This window comes from Vombatus ursinus, unplaced genomic scaffold (genome assembly GCF_900497805.2).
Source record: "Vombatus ursinus unplaced genomic scaffold, bare-nosed wombat genome assembly UNPS02014810.1, whole genome shotgun sequence".
Lineage (NCBI taxonomy): Eukaryota > Metazoa > Chordata > Mammalia > Diprotodontia > Vombatidae > Vombatus > Vombatus ursinus.
Window position 1 is genome coordinate 6215008 of NW_020954588.1, and position 13601 is coordinate 6228608.

Genomic DNA, 13601 nt, shown 5'->3' on the forward strand with positions numbered 1-13601 from the left:
GACCCATTGTTGGGTCCTGCCCAAATGAATGCAACCCAAGCCTTCTTTCAGCCAAAGACAAGGTTTATTAAAATACCAATAGAGGGTGGGAGTGATTCTGACAATCCACCTTATTAGCTAGACTCTTAAGGAATCTGAGCACCTTAATGGAGGTGAGATGGATTTTATATACAGAAAGACTGTGGGAGAGATCTAGGAGTGGCCAAGTAGTCTGGGGTGACTGGGAGAAGGGGTCTAGGGAGGATCTTGATGGGAGTGGCTAGTAGGCTGGAGTGACTGGGAGGTAGAATGGGGTCTAGATAAGATCAAGTAGCTAGGGGCAATCAAGAGGCAAACAGAGAATGGGGAGATTAGGCATAGGCCACAATGAAAGGGCAGTTGAGAGGATTATAGCATCAGGTGAATGCTAGAGACTTGACCAGGTGGGAAAGTCCAGGGCTTTTCCTTTTTGGGATCCAGATCTCAAAGACACGAACTTTCCCTTTTAGGTGTTTAGATCCCATCCCCATTAACAGGCTGTGGTTTGTCCTTTGTTCTTGAAGAGGACCATGACATCAGGGATGTGATGCCATGACTTGCAATTGAATTGGATTTGAGGGAGGGAGGGCTGTGCAAAGTCAGCAGCCTCACTTTCTCCTCCAGATCCAACTGGGTCTGATGAGGTCTAGAGGTTTAGGGGTGCTGGAACCCCGAGATCACGACACGTGAGTCCTGCCCAAAAGAATTCTACCCAAGCCTTCTTTTAGCCAAAAACAAGACTTATTAAAGATCTGCCATATTAGCCAGAGTCTTAAAGAATCTGAGCATCTGTGGGCTATTGGCTAGATTGTAAAATCTGAGCAGTGGCTAGATTATATGAATCTGAGCATCTTAATGGAGACAAGATGGACCTTATATACAGAAAGGCTATGGGAGGGATCTAGGAGTGGCCAAGTAGTCTATGAGGTACTGGAACTCCAGAGGTGGCCAAGGGAGAATGGAGCCTAGATAGGATTAAGGGTGGGAAGTGACCGGGGGACATAGGGAGGTCTAGGCTAGGTTAAGGGTAACAGAGAATTGGGAGATTGGGTGTAGCCACAAAGAAAAGCCAGTTGATGGAATTATAGCCTCAGGCAAATGCCAGAGATTTGACCATGTGGGAAAGTCTAGGGTTTTTCCTTTTTGGGATCTAGATCCCATCCTCATCAGGTTCGGTGGCCAAATATAGATCAGGATGACTGGAGATGGCCCAGCATGCAGTGAAAGACCTTGACCTTTTCAAACTAAGGTCTTTCCGAGTTTTCACTTTGAGTGTGGGGACAGCCCATTCCACTGAATAGGCCTATTCAAATCCGATTCAATTGCAAGTCCTGTCATCATCTTCCTGTTGTTTTGGTCCTCTTCAAGAACAAAGGACAAACTACAACCTGTGAGTAGTTCAAGCTGCCCAAAGGGGACTCAATTGACCAATTCCAGTTGGTCAACTCAGCCTCTCCTCTCCCCTCCTCTCCCCACCCTTTCCTCTCCTGGCCCCACATAGGGTGTCATGCTCTTCCCTGAAGGTGTTCTGCCCAAAGGAAGGTAAAATTTGATGGCTGAAACTTACCTAATTATCTTGGGGTTTACTGGCTAGATTTCTTTCTTTTTTTTTTTTTGGTGAGGCAATCGGGGTTAAGTGACTTGCCCAAGGTCACACAACTAGTACGTGTCAAGTGTTTGGTCTAGAGGCCGAATTTGAACTCAGGTCTTCCTGACTTCAGGGCCGGTGCTCTATCCACTGCACCACTTAGCTGCTCCCTCTAGATTTCTTTCTTAAAGACCGTGCTTTAAACCCAATTCACTCTGGCTGTCATTGATTGGACAACAATAAGTCCCTGCCCAAGCATCACTTAATGGTTATTTTTTGGGCCCTTCTAGCTCAGAGTGAATGTAAATAGTAATTGCTTTGCTTTTGGCCAGCAGAAAACCTGAGGGTCTTCCGCTCCCAGTTTGATTCCCGCCCCCTCACACTCCCATTAAAGGGGCCATCCCTTGACTCACTTCTTAAACAGGCCTATTCACTGAATGGGCTGTTGCTTCACTCACAGTGAAAACTCAGAAAGACCTTAGCTTAAAAACGCCAAGGTCTCTCACTCTATGCTGGGCCATCTCCAGTCGTCCTGATCTATATCTGGCCACTGGATCCAGATGACTCTGGAGGAGAAAGTAAGGCTGGTGACTTTGCACAGCCCTCCCTCCCTCAAATCTAATTCAATTGCAAATCATGGCATCATCTTCCTAATGTCATGGTCCTCTTTGAGAACACAAACCACAACACAATAATGATGATGATGATGATGATGATGATGGTGATGATAATCACCTCCTTGAAGCCTAAACCTTCATCCATGTAAAGTGAGAGCAATAGTAAAATAGGGGAATAACATGCAGCAGGGACTTTATTCACTCTAAGACCATTGTGATATTTGTGAAGGCATGGCAGAAACTCTGAAAACCCTTATTAATACCATTGATTGAGTAAGCACCATGGTCAAAGTGATGCCAGTTCCTAAAAGGCAAAGAATTATACAGGGCATTGTAAACATAGAATGTAGTCCTACTCAGAGCCATATTAATGATTGACTTGACATAGAGGATGGAGGAGCAAGTGGAGCTCCTTCATGGAGAAGAGGGAAAAGAGACACAGAGAGAGAAAGACAGAGAGAGACACTAATGTCAAGAGCAACTGATATAAAATGTGGCTCTTTTTAAAGATAGAGTTTAACCCATTATGGTTCTAATGAGTAGAATCAATTACCATCTATTCTAAACAGAACTAGTATGTCTTCCAAAATAAAGAGGGGGCCCTTCATAATCTGGTCACCAACATACCCTTAGAGGCTCACTATACGTTACTTCTCTTCTTATACTTTACGGTTACATTAAACTAGCTTCCTTGACATTTCTCACTCATGACTCTCCATCTCACATTTCCTTCCCTTTGCAATGGCTGTTACCAATGCTGGTAATGTACTCTTTCCTCCCCTCTGCCTTATAGAATCCCTTATTTCCTTCCCCATTCATTCAAGCTTCAGCTTCTTCATGAAGCCTTTTCTGATTTCCTATTTCTTTATTCAAATCAAATAATTTTATTAATCACTTGAGATCCATGGATGATCTCAAAATCTATGGCTCCTCTGGAAAATACATATATATGTATATGTTTGTATGTATATATAAAATTCCATCTCATGGAATATTTTCCCAATGATACCAAAATGTCACTTGGACTCAATAAGTCCAATTCTTTTTTTTTTTTTAAGTGAGGCAATTGGGGTTAAGTGACTTGCCTAATGTCACACAGCTGGTACGTGTCAAGTGTTTGGTCTGAGGCCAGATTTGAACTCAGGTCCTCCTGACTTCAGGGCCAGTGCTCTATCCACTGTGCCACCTAGCTGCCCCCAATAAGTCCAATTCTTAATGTACTCTAAGGAAAGCTAGACAGGCTTTGGACTTGAATACAGATTTCAAATTCAACTTTATATATTTGAGGGCAATACCTAAAAATACTTTGATCTCCTCCACATAATACACATTGAGCCTAAAGCCATCATAAAAAAAAAAAAAAAACTATAGCTGAATATGTCCAGAGACTCACTGGTATCCTGAAATTAAAACTTAATTGGAAGACCACATAAAAAGCAATGATTATTTATATAATGCCAAGCAGTATACACCTTTGAAACTGTAAAATGGACCATAATAGATTTGGAAATTATTCTTACAAAAACCTATAGAAAATTAATAAAACACGTAGCTCATTATTCTAAAGCCATTAATACTTCCTCATCCAAAAAGAGGAAAAGCCATTAACAGAGCACGATAAACAGGTGAAAAATTTGCAGAAATAATTTTGGATGTCCAAACTAACTGAAGATCAAATAGCAATCTTAAATAATAATAACAATCGCTAACATTTATATACAGCTTACTATGTGCTAAGTACACTTACTGTGCTAAGCACATTACAATTATTATCTCATTTGGTCCTCAGAACAACCCTGGGAAGTGAGTGCTGTTATTGTGCCCATTTTACAAATGGGAAAACTGAAGCAAACATGGGTTAAGTGACTTTAAAATAATTCAGTCTCAGGAAAGGAATAGAACGACTTGTAAAGGAACTACCAAAAATGGGAAGAAGAAATCCTGGACCTGGTGGATTCATAAGAGAATTCTCTTTGTCAAGAATTCTCAAACTCCTCAGGAAAAATTAGTTCCCATAATATACAAATTATTCTTAATAATTGAGAAAGGAGTAGCACTACCTGATTCCTTTTATGAGACAATATAGCCTTAATACCTAAATCAGGGAAAGCTAAAGAACAGAATGAAAACTGTATACTAATATCCTTAATGAATACCCATTTTAAATTTTTAAATAAAATATGGTCAAACAGACTATAGTGATTGATCCAAGAAATCATTCATTATGGTCAAGTTGGATTTATGCCAGGGATGCAAAAAATTATTCAATATTAGGAAAACAATAAACATTAATAATATTAAAAACAAAAACCATCCAAAACTATGATTATCTCAACAGATGTGGAAAAAGCTTTTGACAAAGTACAATACTGATTTATGCTAAAAACCTTACAAAGTATAGGCATAAAGGGTCCTTTTAAATGTCATCAAACCAAAAGCAGGCATCATATGCAAGGGAAATACATTTGAATCTTTCCTTTTAAATACAGAAATAAAGCAAGTGTGCCTATTGTCCCCACTGTTGTGATGGAAATGCTAGCAATAGCAATAATGCAATAAAAAGAATTAAAGGCCTAAAGATAGATGAAGGGAAAAAATTATCTCTATTTGCTGATGATGTGATGGTGTACTTGGAAAATCATAGAGAGTCAGCAAAGATACTAATTGAGACAATAGCTTCCGCAAAATGGTAGACTACAAAGTAAATTCTCAATAATCACCTGTATTTCTATATAATAATCATGAAATCCAAGAAGATATAACAGGAAGAGAAATACAATTTGAAATTACTTCAAAATGCATAAAGTATCTGGGGATCAATCTACTAAACCATACAAAAGGCTTGTATAAATTCAATTATAAAGTGCTTCTTAGAGAAATAAAGAATACTTTAAATAGCTGGAGGAATATTTAGTGCTCATGGCTGGACTTTGTCAATATAATAAAAATGATAATACTACCAGAGATACTCCTACCCCATACCTTTGCAGAGGTGAGATGTTCCTAAGTGTTGTACATTATACATATTTTCAGACTTCTTCAATCTATTGATCAGTTATACTGATTTTTCTTCTTTTCTGTTATCTTTAAAAAATGAATTTATTGGGGCAGCTAGGTGGCGCAGTGATTAGAGCTCCAGCCTTGGAGTCAGGAGAACTTGAGTTCAAATCTGGCTTCAGACACTTGACACTTGCCAGCTGTGGGACCCTGAGCAAGTCACTTAACCCTGATTACCTCACCAAGAAGGAAAAAAACCACACTTATTACATAGGATGGCTCTCTGGAAGTGGGGGAGAGATACAGGTGAAAAGTATGGTGATATTAAAAAAAAGATATCAATAAAAACAACTTAAAAAAGAATTATTTTTGGAACAAGCAGATAGCATTCTGTGAAGTCATAGTAAAGACTAAAAATTGGTATGTGCCAATGGATTTGTTGAATGCAGCCAGAAGTGTTTTACTTCTATATAGAGACCTTAATATGATTACAATTCAAGAGTGTAATCAAAAGGCAACACATCCCTATACTACAAATACAGAACTCAAAATAGTATTGAGAATTCAACCAGAGCATTATCCCAGATATGCTAATGCCCATTATTTCCTGGATTGATTCATAAACACTGAAGAGCAATATTCTTAATAGGTATCACCACATCAAATACTTATAATTTTTAACCTACTTGGAATGAAAATCTTTCAAGGTGTTAGCATGTAGATAACTTTTTTTTTTACATATACATACACACACACACACACACACACTCAGAAATATGTTTTTCAGGTGTGTTCACTCTTTGTGATCCCATTTGGGGTTTCTTTGGCAAAGATATGGAGTGGTTTGCCATTTCCTTCTCTAGCTCATTTGACAGATGAAGAAATTGAGGCAAACAGGGTTAAGTGACTTGCCCAGGGTCACACAGCTAGTAAGTATCTGAGGTCAGATTTGAACTCAGGAAGATGAGTCTTCCTCACTCCAGGTCTGATACTCTATCCACTGAGCCACCTAGCTGGATGGGGTATCCCCTGTTATCCTATCTGCTTCTGGAAGTGTCCTGAATGAACTTACACCCCACTATTTTTATTCATTTACCAAAAAAGCTGTTATTTTATCTACCTGCACAATAGTACACAGATATACTGACTTATCACAGGACTTTTTCTTCTTGAACTTTATTGAAAAAGATGGAAACAGGATAGTAATAAATAATTCCATATGTTAATGCTGACAAGCCAAAGTATTTGGGGAGGTTTGGGGATAACTTAGCCTTTCTAAGGACAATATTAGGTTCAAAAGATGACTAGAAAAGAAATGAGAGATGCTCTTTGCTCTCTTTCCCTCAGCCCCATTTCCCCTCTGTCAGAGACAATTTGAAATACTGCATTCTCCATAAGGATCTTTCTGTCCATTCAGACACCTCTTTCTTCCTGGAAGCATCAGTTCTGCTATAATATTTGTTTTAAAAACATAAATTTGATCCAACACGATTGATATTTTAGGGAATAATTTAAGCATAATGAATTTTGAGTTTGCTTATGCACTTTTTTCATCTGTGAGAAACAGGAAGAATGCAGATCCCTTCATAGTAGCTCACAATGTCTTCCAATGTCTACTTTCACAAGCAAACATTAGGTAAAGTGCTATATTTATTGTATATCTTCTGGTGCTGTAGGAGGAGGACTGGTCAATACTAAGGCAATCCAAATGTTCCCCTCTTCCCCCAAACAGACACACACACACACACACACACACACACACACACACCCACTGCCACTTTCCACCATGCCTAAGACCAGCCGCTGTATCCTGGAATTGAAGCCCCACTGAGGCTGCCCTCTAGCCCATAGGTATCAACTTTGCCAGTTCAGTGAGTAAGGTCAAAGGCAGTATATCAGCCTGAGACTACTGATGTGCAACTATTTATTGTAGAAATGTGAATTTCTTTTTTTTCCTTTATTTTTTTTTAAATTTTTGACCCTGCCCCTCCTCAGAAGTGTTTGCTTCTGATTATCCCTCCCCCAATCTGCCCTCCCCTCTATCATCCCACTGCTGTCTTATCCCCTTCCCCCCTATTTTCCTGTAGGGTAAGATAGATTTCCATACCCAATTGAGTGTATATGTTATTCCCTCCTTAAGCCAAATCCTATGAGAATAAGATTCACTCATTCCCTCTCACCTTCCCCCATTTTCCCTCTACTGTAAAAGCCTTTTCTTGTCAGTTTCATGTGAGATAATTTACCCCATTCTACCTCTCCTTTTCTTCTTCTCCCAGTGTAATTCTCTGTCATCCCTTAATTTTTTTCTCCAGATATCACCCCTTCATCTTCAACTCACCCTGGGCCCTCTATCTATCTATCTATATCTATATCTATATCTATATCTATATCAACATACATACATATAATTTTTTCCCTCCAACTACCCTAATACTGACAAAGGTCTCATGAGTTACAAATATCATCTTTCCATGTAGGAATGTAAACAATTCAACCTCAGTAAGTCCCTTATGATTTCTCTTTCCTGTTTACCTCTTCATGCTTCTCTTGACTCTTATATTTGAAAGTTAAATTTTCTATTCAGCTCTGATCTTTTCATCAAGAATGCTTGAAAGTCCACTATTTCACTGAATATCCATTTTTTCCTCTGAAGGATTATACTCAGTCTTGCTTGGTAGATGATTCTTGGCTCTAATCTTATCTCCTTTGACCTCTGGAATATTATATTCCAAGCCCTCTGATTCCTTAATATAGAAGCTGCTAAATCTTGAGTTATCCTGATTGTGTTTTCACAATACTTGAATTGTTTCTTTCTGGCTGCTTGCAATATTTTCTTCTTGACCTGGGAACTCTGGAATTTGGCTACAATATTCCTAGGAGTTTTCCTTTGAGGATCTTTTTCAGGAGGTTATTGGTGGATTCTTTCCATTTCTATTTTACCCTCTGGTTCTCAAATATCAGGGCAGTTTTCCTTGATAATTTCTTGAACGATGATGTCTAGGCTCTTTTTCTGATGATGGCTTTCGGGTAGTGTAATAATTTAAAAATTATCTTTCCTGGATATATTTTCCAGGTCAGTTGTTTTTCCAGTGAGACATTTCACATTCTCTTCTATTTTTTCGTTCTTTTGGTTTTGTTTTACAATGTCTTGGAAATGTGAATTTCTTAACCATTTAACATGTATAAAACTGTGCTGCTGATTTTATTAGGTTCCTAACCTTTTTACGGCACTGCTGATTGTGTCTCTAACCCCATTTCCCCCATAAGCCTTATGGTTTCTGTTGAGCAATTTTGCATAGTCTGGTGATTTTTAGGAACATATATGTCAAGTTATAGCAGAATTAATCATACAAGCCTTTCTTACTACCCTCCTCATGGTTGTGTTGATAACTATTTAACAATTGGCTCCTTGAAAAATAGGACAAACTAAGTTGAATCTGTATTTTCTCCATTACTTTCTAAATCTTGACGGTCAATAAAACAACAAAGCAAAGCCTGATTTGTAACATTTGAAAATTCCATAAACCGCTCTCATGAGCCACTGAAGCTGGCCCCAGCACTTTCTGCAATATTGTAATAGCCTCCTGACAGTTCTTCCTGCCTCTATTCTCTGACTCTTCTAAGCCGTCTTTGATACAATGGCCAGAAATGCCACCTTCTACATGAGGCCCTTTCCAATCCCTTTCTGCTGTCAGTGTTTCTCTTCATCCTCCAATTACACTGTATTTACTTTGTCTATACGTGTATACATACATTTGAAAGAATGTCATCTTCATGAGGACAGAGATTCTTCCATAATTGTCTTAGGATCTTTAACTTCTAGCACAGTGTCTGGAACACAGAAGGCACTTGATTGATTTTGAATTTTTATCTCTCTCTTAAAACTCAACTCAAATGCCATTTTATCCATGTATCTGTTTCTGATCTTTCAGGTGAGTAACAATCACCCCTCCCCACCCTGACCTCTCATGGCATTTTGTTTTATTGTATATTATAATTTGTTGTGTTTGTACCCAACTCAGGGAAGAGCTGTTAACTTCACGACAGTAGAGACTGTCATATCTAAATTTTGTTTCTTTCCTATTACCTCTCACAGTGCACTACATACATCAGGCCTTTAATAAATGCTATTAAATAAATGATGAATCATACTGTGTCCAGCCACACACACTGTAGCATAGAGTACAACCTGTCATAACACACATAATCAAATCCTGCTTCCTCTACCATCAGCCTCTCCCAACCATCTCCTGTTGCCCCACTCCCAAACCCAACACTAATATCCCAAGAAAATATGACAATAAATATCCATAATAATTATATTATAATATAAATATGTAAATTATATAATATATGATATAAATATAATTATAAATAATTATATTTTCCTACAAAATGGATGTTACTTTTATCTTTCAACCCTAGTACACCAGTTTCATTCTATTCCATGTATTTGGTGATCTGATTTTATTTATAGCAACACATAGTTGTTTGATGTCTGTTGCGCAAAGCCTTTGATTTATTTCTCTTTCAAAGTTTAGATTCTGAATTTACAGGAAATGAATGTAGAGAGCAATGGGGCATTTCCTGGGTGACTTCTGGATATTTTTCCAGTGGCATTAAGGAAAGACCTGCCCCTTACTCCTTTGCAAGACTGTCTACTCTCCTCCCAAATCAGATTATATGGAAATAATCTGATTGGCATGCTATCATGGGTATTTTCCCAATTTTTTTGAGGTGTTGGCCTCCTAGCCACCAGACCAATGCCCTAGACTCAAGAGAAGGGAGTGTGAATCTTGCCACTTAGTTAACAAAGGAATTAACAAACTATTTAATCTTCCAGTCTTTGTTTTACCATCTTCAAAATAGGATTAATAATACCCATAGCATTTAACTCACCAGATCAAATAAGAGAGTGCCCACTGTGGGCTCTGCAACCTTAAAATGCTGTTTATAAACATGTCAGCCATGGTCAGTATTATCCAATACTGGTAACCTCAAAGGGCAAGGGTAGCATCAGTACAATGAACAATGCCACAACCCAGGTGAGAAGCAACTTCGCTTTCTTTAGTGGTGGTGGTGGTGGTGGTGGTGGTGGTGGTGGTGGTAGAGATGGTAGAGATGGTAGAGATGGTAGAGATGGAGTTTTTGCTGACTCATTAAAGAGAAAGGACAACAAAAAAGCCATCAGCTTTTATGAAGCAGGTCCAACCACTCTTCATAGACAATTCTAACCTGTAGTACCTGTTTTATCTAGTCCTTGGCAAGCTCTTTATGAGAAACAGGTAAAAACCTGTGGGGGGAAAATTGGTCACATGATTATTTAGGGACGAGGAACTTACCTACCATCTGCATGAGGTTTTAGTCGAATACTGAAGGGTATAGATATAATTGAGTTATTTGTCAATGTTCATTCCCAAAGTGAAATAGATGGTATTAGAAAGATTAGGAATCATATATATGTATGTACATACACATACATGAATACATATATATATGTATATATGTGTGTGTATGTGTATATATTATATAAATTTATATTATTCAGGTATTTGTATACAGAATGTCCCAAAAGTCTTAGTACAGTTTTAAGTTTTAGTGGTTTAAATAGTTCAAGCTATTAAGCTGTATCTAGATATGTTAATATTTACATATTTTTGCATATATTTATATCAAGATCTATCACCTGTGTCTATATCATATACGTATAAAATGCACAATCTAAACATTTTTGTATTATACATGAACTGTGTTTTTTTATGCATTGTATACAATATGCTTTAAAGACATAAGAAATAATATATCTACATATGTGTCACAATCATATCCACACACAACCTGTGCCAATTAACTCAGGAACTATAAATACTTTCCATGCCCACTCTTGTTCGGGTCATTTGTATTGGAAATCCCTACAGCGTGGAGTAGAATTACTCAATCCTTCAGGAGTACATTTTCTCAATTACTAGACCTTCAGGTACTTCCTTTTCCTTTTAGATGATTCAAGTTGAAGGGGACTTAATTGACCTTGGGGAGGCTAAGGTTATTGCCCTCCCAGGTTATTCCACTCCCAAGTCAAAGAGCCATTTCGTTACATGATAATTTTGGCCACAATTCAGTCCCCTGCTACTTCTTCATCAGCCTAGCTCCACACCCATTCTACCTTTAGTCCTACCCTGTGCACCTCCAGAGAAGTCAGGATACAGGGCTGTTTCAATCCAGCTGAAAGAAATCCTTGGTGAGTCCTCACCTGAGGGAGAGATAGTGTAGATTCCCCTTACTTCTGGCTTTTATTCCTGAGTACAAACCTACTCATGTAGCCCTGAAGGAGGCTGACTCAGGGTAGGACGCGGCCAAGGTGAAAGTCTGTTTAGGCAGGTTGTCTTTTTGGGCTTCCCTTTGCTGGCAATGGTCTATGCTGCTCGTAAAACTGATGGGCATGGTTGTTGCCTGTTCTGGGGATAAATCATGAGGTAGGAGGAGCTAAGACTTTTCTCTAGGTTTAGCAAGGTTTGTTGCTTATACCCTCCTGAGATCCAAAGGAGAGAATGAGGTTTAGGATTAACATTTCCTCATCTATGAAATGAAACAACTAGTGGGATCCTTCTTAGCCCTACACTTCCATGGTTCCATGATTTCAATACAGGTGTGAAGTTTTTTGAGTCATAGATCCCTTTGGAAGTAGGGTGAAGCCTACAGACCCCTTCTCAGAGCAATATTTTCAAATGCATAAACTAAAAGAAAAACCAATTAAATTGAAATACACAGGTATTCTTATGGTTGGTTTCTGCTAGGTGACAAAAAGGCTGGCTTGTGAGCCAGAACTGAGTGTGCATACGAAAGGCTAGAACAGGGGAAATCTCTCTCTTCCCTGGCTGCTTTTGCATAGGGAGGAGGAAGACTTCTCTGGGTCTCTGAGGAGGGTAAGGACCTCAGAGACCCTCCCTCTCTCATTGGGGACACCACGTAGCTTTGAACCCCCAATGCTGAGATTTTTCTGCCCCTGTTCTACTTACTCTTTTCTGATGAAAGATGAGTGTGTATCAGAGAAGAAATAGACCAGACTATGATTTCATGAGCTTTCAGGGGTCTGAGGACCCTCCAGAGATACAACACTGGGGTCTGATGGTAGCTGCGTCAGCTGATCTCAGGGAGGAGCCGGCCCTGAGGAGTGGACTGCTTGACCCATTCCACCAATGGATCACCCACCCTCTGAAACACCTTGTCCTACTAACAAGGGAGCAACTTGTATGTAACTTTACAGAGGTGGTGGAGAAGAAGGGATTCCCAGTTTCAGAGATTCCTGTAGGTCAGTTCTTGCTACATCTTCTCAGAAAGTACTTCTGTCACCGACAAGAAGCAGTCAGGATACACGTGCATTCTCTGAATGAGAAAACAGCCCCTTCCAATATATGTGCCCCAAAGCAGGCTAACCGAGGCTTGATACCTGGCTGACACCAGGCAGAACATGTGGTTCATGCTCTTAAGACTGAGTCCTCAATGGCTGTTCTCCTCATTATATATACAATAAAAAAAATACTAGACCAGGTGGACTAGATGACCATTCCAGTCTCTTCCAGCTCTAAATTTGTGAACCTGTAATAGATGAGACCTGTACTTAAATAATTTGAGCTAAACAGGTAAGACCTACTCCTGAGAGAGAACAAAGGTTTATTGGGTCCCAATTACCTATCTTCCTTGAACAAAGTATATGAATCCATGTGATAGACTTTCTCTACCATGCCACCCTGGAAGTTCCCTTCACCCCTGGACTTCTCACACTAGAAATACCTTCTCTCTCTGAAATCTCTTCTTCTGATTGGCTGATTCCTTCTAGAATCTGCATTTTAAGCAAGATGCCCAGGACAATCCTGTCTTTAGTTTGTTTTTGTTTTGTTTTTTTGGAGGTAAGGCAATTAGGGTTAAGTGGCTTGCCCCGGGTCACACAGCTAGTAAGGGTCAAGTGTCTGAGGTCACATTTGAACTCAGGTCCTCCTGACTCCAAGGCTGGAGCTCTATTTACTATGCCACCTAGCTGCTCCCAGGCTTGTCTTTATTCCTCTCAGCGCTGACCATTTCTTCCTGCATGGGGACACCCCCTTTTCAGTTTCCTTACATGTGTTAGTCATTAGACTGTAAACTCTATGAAGACAGAGACTGTCTTGACTAGGAATGGAACAGGTTAATTTATTAAGAAAGTGAAAGGCAGATGTGCAAACAACCAAACCTATCTGCAATCTAGGTCAAGGCCTTGGCATAGACTGTATGAATGACCTTTAGATGTGTAGAAAAGTGCCTACGTGTATCCGCCAAATTAAATATCAGAGAGTGACTACAATGGAGAAGGAAGAAGAGTAGTTGATATACCTAGGAGTTCACAG

General features: G+C 39.2%; 1 protein-coding gene across 2 annotated transcripts in view; it reads right to left on the reverse strand.

The window, feature by feature from the left end:
• The window catches only part of SLC16A14 (solute carrier family 16 member 14), an 80226-nt gene extending 68775 nt beyond the window's left edge, over positions 1–11451 (reverse strand). For both annotated transcript variants that reach the window (XM_027875670.1, XM_027875668.1), the window contains exon 1: positions 11396–11451. The gene's annotated coding sequence lies outside the window, so the exon portion shown is untranslated. The remainder of the gene's footprint in view (positions 1–11395) is intronic.
• Positions 11452–13601: the final 2150 nt, after the last annotated feature.